This window comes from Pinus tabuliformis, chromosome 3_2 (genome assembly GCF_031772625.1).
Source record: "Pinus tabuliformis cultivar Carrire ecotype Pingquan chromosome 3_2, CPIR1, whole genome shotgun sequence".
In the NCBI taxonomy this organism is placed as follows: Eukaryota; Viridiplantae; Streptophyta; class Pinopsida; order Pinales; family Pinaceae; genus Pinus; species Pinus tabuliformis.
The window spans coordinates 1,251,804,656-1,251,812,456 of NC_142302.1; the positions used below are offsets into that span (position 1 = coordinate 1,251,804,656).

Sequence of the window (7,801 nt, forward strand, 5' to 3'; positions counted from 1 at the left end):
TCATTTACATGTCATCTATTCCTCCCCGACGAGCAAATGTCCAGCTAATGTCTATGTTTCTATCTAATTTACTTTTTTAGTAGATTATAATTGCAAATTAGCTCCAAAAATCCATTGTTTTTTATTTATTTTTTTCCTGCGTGGTGTATTTGACAAGTTCAGCTCGCATCGATCATGGTGCACCCTGTAAATTTACAGGGTGCATCGCATTCTGATGGTGAATGATTTGAATTTAAATAGGAATGCAAAAAAATATAGATATAACCATAAATATAGAGATTCAGTAGAAATAACACTTCATTTCATTAATATCAAAGAACTGAAATATGCTTACATACAAAATGGAAATAAACTATCTTGACGATGGTAGCTTATCTCTGAGAAGAGATGTGGCAGCTACATGCCTCTGAACCTTGTTACGATGACGCTCAAGGGCCTTTTATTATTGAACAAAAATGGAAAACCCTAAAAAACCAAAACCCTAACCCTAGGGGATGGAACACCAAGAGTTTGTGGGCCTCGTTGGGGTTATTTGGGCAAGCAACTTCCTGGGGTGGTAACTTGGTCATATTATCTCTGTTTGGTTAATATGATACCTCGTTGGAAATATATCTTTGAGAAATACAGGATTTGTCACAGGCCCAAAGCTAGGGGCCTACTGCGGACCTCAAAAAAATGCAATTTAGGGGGTCAAAACTGCTCTAGAAGTTTAGGACTCGAAAAACTGATAAAAATAGTAAATGCCGCTATAAACAAGGAAACCAATGAAATCAACTGGAGGTCTAGGTGGAATAGGCAGGTGGCTACCAATATCCACTTGGATCATTCCTCCCTCCTTAGGAAGAAATGGTCCCCATTGCATGTAGAGCCTCCACGAGGTGAGGAAAGTTCTGTTGAAATTAGTCCCTGGTGAACCACTTGCCTTGGTGAAGGAATTGGCTTGATTTGACAACTCGTTGGCGAGTGTTCTTGATCTGTGTGTCCATGATATGATCATTTGTAGCTTGTTCCATGCAGTCTAGGTTTAACTTTGTTGGTGTGAGTTGTTTTGCAATGTCGGATGTGTCCAGTAATGGTGGAAAGTATGGTCAAAGGCGGTACACAATGAACATTGGGTGCAGGCCAAGGAACGATGGAATGTTGAGCTTGAATGAATTATCCTCTACAACCTTGGTGATGGTGTATGACCCATATTAGAGAGGGCGAATCTTGCGGTGGAGCCTAACGAGGCGTTCCTTTTGCAAATGTAGCCAAACTTTGTCACCCACCTGGAATTTGTGTGGCACCCGATGTTGATCGTGTTGCTTCTTGTACTTAGCATTGGTTCTATCCAATATGTCATGGACCTACTAGCGGATGTCTTGAATGCATTCAATGAAGTTGTTATCCCTATTAGCTTCAGAATGGACATGAGTCGAATCTACCTGAGTAACTGCAAATGGTATGGCCACATCAATGGAACATAGTGGCTCGATTCCAACCCCACTTGAAAAGGGTTATAGCAAGTTGAGCTATGGAGAGCTCTATTTTAGCTGTGATGAACATAAGGGAGGATTTCATCCCATGTGCATGGATGCTTCGAGTTGTACATGTGCAAAATGTGTACGATCATCCTAATGATGATCTCTGTTTGGCCATCAGTTTGGGGGTGGAAATTCGTGGACTTAGTGAGCTTGGTATCCAACATTGACCAGAGAATTGACCAAAATGTACTTAGGAACCTACTGTCCTGATCTGAGATAATGGACTATGGGATCTCAAAATGTATCTAGACTCGTTCAAACAAGAGCTTAACAATGGCTTCTATTGTGATACTCTTCTTGCAGGCTGCCAGAATGGCCATCTTAGAGAATTTGCCGACAACCACGAAAACATAGTTGTTGCCATTCTTAGTAGAAGGAAGGTCTGACATGTAATCCATGGAGATGGATTCCCATGGTTGACTGGGAGTAGGTAAAGGAGTATATAGGCCTTGCTTTTTGATGGCCAATTTGGCAATGGTGCAGGAAGTGCAAGATTTGATGTACTTCCCATCATCCTATTGAAGGTTCGACCAATAAAAATAATTTTGTAGCACTGCCACTATTTTCTCTAGCACGAAATGTCTATCGACCCGACCATAGTGCTCCTTCCAAATCATCTTGGCACACTTTCTTGAAGGAACATAAAGGTGTCCCAGGTGGCATAACAGTGCATCATGGAGGTGAAAATTTGGAACTTTCTTGCTTTTTAGGAGTGCTTGGTATGTTTTTTCGAATTCTGGATTGCTCTTGTAAAGATGTGTCCACCCCGAAGTCTCATTACCACAAGAGTAGAGCATAGTGGTCAGCGTCGTGACTGGCAGTTGGCTGAGGCAGTCCGCGACATTGTTGGTTTTTCCCTTCTTGTACTTAATGTTCAAATGAAATTGTTGTAGGTATGTATGGACCATTTATGATGGCGATCATTCTTCAACTTCCCTTGTGTCTATATGAACTGTAGGGGTCGGTGGTCTGTGTGGAAGATCGTTTCCTTCCCCAGAATGTAATGCTTCCATTGTCGGCATGCTTTCACAATGGAATACATATCTTTGTCATAGGTGGGATACTTTCAGACTATGTTTGAAAGTGTCTCACTGTGATATTCCATTGGATGCCCCTATTGAGTAAGAATTGTACCAATAGCATAAGCGGGGGCATATGTCTCAATCTCAAATGGTTGCTGAAGGTCTAGTAATGTGAGCAATGGTGTAGAGCAAAGGTGATGCTTCAACTCGGAAAACACCTTCTATTGGGATTTAGAACAAAATGAATTTGCTTTCGCTCCTCCCTTGGTGATTTGACTGAAAGGCCAAGTGATATGAGATAACCCCAACACGAACCAACGGTAGAAATTATCAAGATCTAGAAAGTTGTAGAGCTCTATTAGAGTAGTTGGGGTTGGCCAATCCCGAATGAATTATATCTTGGTTGGGTGCACATGAAAACCTTGCTCAGTAATTATGTATCCCAGATATTGAACCTAGGTCATACCAAAAGTGCACTTCTCTAAATTGGCACACAACTTTTGTTTCCACGGGGTTTGGAGGACCTATTGAATATGCTGGAGGTGCGCTTCCCAAATCTGGCTGAAGATCAAGATGTCATCCAAATACGCCATGAAGGTTTCGGGGGCATTAATCAACCTGGAAGGCATGACCAACCATTTGAAAAGGCCTTCTTTGGATTTGAAGGTAGTCTTCCACACATCAGAGGGTTTGATTGGTACCTGGTGATAGCCAGAATTCAATTCAATCTTGTTGAAATATTTAGTCCCCTTGAGTTGGTCTAGAAGGTCATCAATCCACAGGATTGGATACCTATTCTAGACAATGATATTGTTCAGTGCCCGATAGCCAATACAGAGTCTTCAAGTCTCGTCCTTCTTCTATACCAACATGATCAGGTTCCCACAGGGTGATGAACTTAGCCTAATGTGCCCTTTTTGTAATAGCTCCTAAATTTTCCTTCTGATTTCAGCGTTCTCCAAAACAAAGCATCGATAGATTGGTCCATTGGGTAGCGGCACGCCCAGGTTCAGATCGATGGAGTGCTTAACTTGACAGTGTAAAGGCATCCCTGTGGGTGAGGTGAAGATGTCCTCCATGACCTTGTCCATCTGCTATTACCGTGCAGAGGATACTTATCTGGAGGCCGTGGCCATAATATTCTTCTTTCCATGAGGGCGAATCATATGGAAAAAAAAATTCTCGATTTTGGAAATGATCTTACTACATTGCTTTGTAGTGATCAAAGAGATGGTGGTAGGCGGTGCTACCTCCAGTATCTTGTACAAATTATTGCCCAAAGTAATAATAATAGTGTGAGGCCTAGACTCATACACACCATGCCACTTCCACAAGTATGGTCGGTGTTATCACTGAAAATGCTGTAGTTAAAATTTTTTTAGCCTGGCTTAAAGAGTGGGTGTTTTCGCAGCGCCAGAATTCTTTTTAGCAGTTTCGCAGCGCCAGAATTCTTTTTAGCAGTTTCGCAGCGCTACCTGTTTGAGTGGTTTCGTAGCGTGCTACGAAACTGGGGATTTGTTTGAGTTTTCAGTGAAGGTCCAAATCCTAGCATGCTTATTGTACAGAGTTCTTCTTCCAGGAATGTTAATGAGAGCAGTGGCAGTATGTTCAAGGAGACACCTTATGATGATGCAACTATTGTAGGATTGCCATCAAATACATTAAGGGAGTTATCTCTGAATTCTGGCTCATGGGTGATTGTGAAAGATGTACATACTAATGTGGGAGACTTGCAGGAGATTTTGTGTTGAATCCTCTAGACAAAGAATCTATTAAATTTTATAAGTCATAGAGTGTTTGATATTTGGGATTGTCTTTTCACAATCTGTAACTTCTTTCACAAAGCAGGGCGCCACAATGGATTGAAAGATTTGAAAAATATTTATGATAAAGTTCATGTTCCCGTTTGTTGGGTATTGGTGTTCAAAGTTGGATTAGGTAATAAAGGGGCTGCGCTTTCAAATAGCATTTCCAATTGGCTAAATGTGGCACTTCTATCAATTTATGTTAAATCTTCCCCTGCATGCAAGAAGACATGGACATCTTTCTCAAGGGAAGCTTTATATGACATTACAAATTTTCTTAAGCTTACTATTCTATCTGCAGTAATGCGTTGCTTGGAATACTGGTCTTTTGAAATGCTTGTTCTATTCTCCGGTTTGTTACCTAAGCCTGAACTTGAGATATCAGTTCTCTCCATCTGTCTTAGCACTGATGCAGTTGCATATATGATCCCCTTTGGCGTGGGTGCTGCTGTAAGTACACGAGTTTCCAATGAACTAGGAGCTGGACGCTCACGCACTGCACAGTTATCAGTGTGTGTCGGGGTTTGTATGGCAGTCAATGAGGCTCTTATGATAGGATATATTTTATTCTCTATCAGAGATGTATGGGGCTATGCTTATAGCAATGAAGTAGAGGTAGTTGAATGCATTTCAACCATGATGCCACTGCTTGTACCCTCAACATTTATGGATGCCATCCAAGGTGTTCTATCAGGTATTGCTAGAGGATGTGGATGGCAAACGTTGGGTGCCTATGCAAATCTTGGGGCATACTATGTGGTTGGCATGCCTATAGCTGTCATTTTAGCCTTTGCACTGCATGCTGGCGGCAGGGGACCTTCGGCATTTGAGCACCTGTTCTGTTGCTAAGAACATTGCGCTAACAAAGGAAAATCTTATCAAAAATTTATCACTGCTGCACAGAAAAGGATATATGGGAGCACCCAAAAGAAGTTGATCAGGTTTTGGTTAAATGTGAGCGCCTTCAAAAAATTTCGCATTCATACTCCAAGTGTTACAGAGAGGCAGCGTTGTGTTTATTACTGCAGGGGATCACATTTTTTTAGACTGGGACACACAGCGCCTCCTTCTTGATATTACTCTCTGAAACAAAAATGTTTTGGAGCTATCGTAATCACCTGGCTTATGCGAAATGCGTTGTAGCCGTTTCTTCAAGGCACATGGGTTTTAAGATGACCGATATAAATGCAAGTGTCATAAATATTATAAAGCATGTTGGTTCAGCATTAATGCGCATATTAAAGATATGAGAGTGCTCTTATGAAATTCAGTGATTAATGCCATGTGTCAAATGGTCTTTATAAAGGTTTGATTGCCACAAGATCGCCATTGACACCGGGATTGAGATGTGGCACTTCTGATGGCCACCTGCATTAGCAAAATCACCAGAATCACGACAGATGCTACTTATAAGGATGATGTGCTGAGCGATGTTTTTTGTTTAGCTCACCGCGGTTTAGATAATGGCGTTATTCCAAATAAGACACAGAGGTGCGCCTGCCACTGAAAAGATATTTCCATGGATGCTCATCCCTCGGCTATCGAGCAGCATAAGAATTGGATCCGTTTCTGGTGAAACGAATGGGGGGGTGTCTACCATAGGGACTTGAAGCCAGAAAATTTGCTTCTGGATACATATGGAAATCTTAAAGTATCAGATTTTGGCCTAAGTGCACTGTCTCAACAAGTCAGGGATGACGGTTTGCTTCAAGGAGGCAGAGCTAATTAATTATTTTAGATCCCAAGAATGAAGTAATATTCCTGTAGTTGAAGTTGAAGTGCATTTTTAGGGAGTTGAGGTTGAATTGTTGTGCCAATTTTGGAGAGACCGTGTAGGGTCTTCCTAGAAATCATTCGCTCAGCCAAGTTCTGGAATATTTGTCCATATTGCTGCCTTTCAAAGCAAGGTTTCGATCAGCTAATTACACCCTAGAGGAGGACAAATGATTTACTTGCATTTCAAGAATTTGTGCCAAGTCTATCTTCAAAATTTGGAGCTGAACTTGTGGTCGAATTTACTACAACTAGTGGGCCAAAAATCTGTCTTAGGGACTGATATTTTCATGTTGATCTCAGATCTGAAGGTGCCACGAATTTGTCATTTCTGGGTTGAAATTTGCTAGATTAAATACTGTAGTACCTTTTTGTTGATTTCCTGAGTATACCCAAGTGTTGGGAGGTGAAAAGCAATTATTAAATCTCTGTTGAACACTGCATGTAATTGCTGATGTTATTACTCTGAATGATGACCTCCATATGCAGTCATTTGCTCACTATAGTGGCTGGAAAAAGGGTAGATATACGATGGGGCAACTGCAGACTTGTGGTCATGTGGTGTCATCCTATTTGTTTTAATAGCAGGTTACTTGCCTTTTGATGATCCAAGCCTTATGACATTGTATAACAAGATATATAAATCAGATTTTACATGCCCTTCATGGTTTTCTTCTGGTGCAAAAGAGAAATTACAAGATGAAGATGCAAGGTTCAAAGACTGGAAGAAAGGGTCATTTGAATGTAGCTACAGAGGTATTTGAAGTAGCTTCTTCTCTTTTTATGGTTGAAGTCCGCAAGGCTGGAGGTGATACCTTGGAATTTCATAAGTTTTACAAGAACCTTTCGGCAGGCCTAAAAGTATCTCCAGAAAGCAGAGGAATCCGAGCATGCTGTTTGAGTTTGTTTTTAGGAAAAGCTATTGACATTGAAGCCTGGCAGCTAAACAGGATTATTTGCAAATTGTTGTTCATTTGTTGGAATGAGGAAGATCATTAATAAATGTAGCACAGTGTTAGCAGAAAACCAGTGAGGGGGACTGTGTTTTTAAATCACACAGCAGTTTCGTAGCGCGCTACGAAACTGCTGTAGATGATGATTTTAAAAGCGCAGAGCAACTAGTGTGACACGGTGAGTGGGGGTTTGAGGAAAAGGAACAGATGTCTATCAAAGACCACCTACAGCACATCAGAAACCTGGCATCACTCCATACTTGGCGTTATTAAAGGATTTGGGAGCAGACTGCTATATGTTAGGAGAATGTTGGGAGACAGAAACCATTATAATAGGAGCACACCTTCCGGTCATTTAATGAGCTACCAGCGCTCTTAAACATCCTAAATCACCATCCATTGCACCTGTAGCTCAGCTATATCAGATTAATTGAAGGAGGACAGCTGTTAAAGCATTCAAGAAAGCATCAAGCATACGAGGAGAATGAAATTAGTATTTTATTTTGATTAGGATAGTGTGTAATTATAGTTCAGCATATTTGTAATTAATGCATTAGTGAGTAGCATGTAGGAATAATTAATAGCCACCTTCGAGGCTCCCCTCATGCTGGAGGAGGAAGCTCGAGGTGTTTTAGTTTGCTTGCCTATATATGGGCCAAGGTGAGATGTAGAAGGGGTTGGATACTTAATAGAAAAAGTGTGTTGTTTTGGGCCACTGTAAGACC

At 41.1% G+C, this 7,801-nt stretch overlaps 1 pseudogene; it reads left to right on the top strand.

The window, feature by feature from the left end:
• The window catches only part of LOC149185279 (protein DETOXIFICATION 16 pseudogene), a 48,819-nt pseudogene extending 43,620 nt beyond the window's left edge, over positions 1-5,199 (top strand).
• The last annotated feature ends 2,602 nt before the right edge of the window (positions 5,200-7,801 follow it).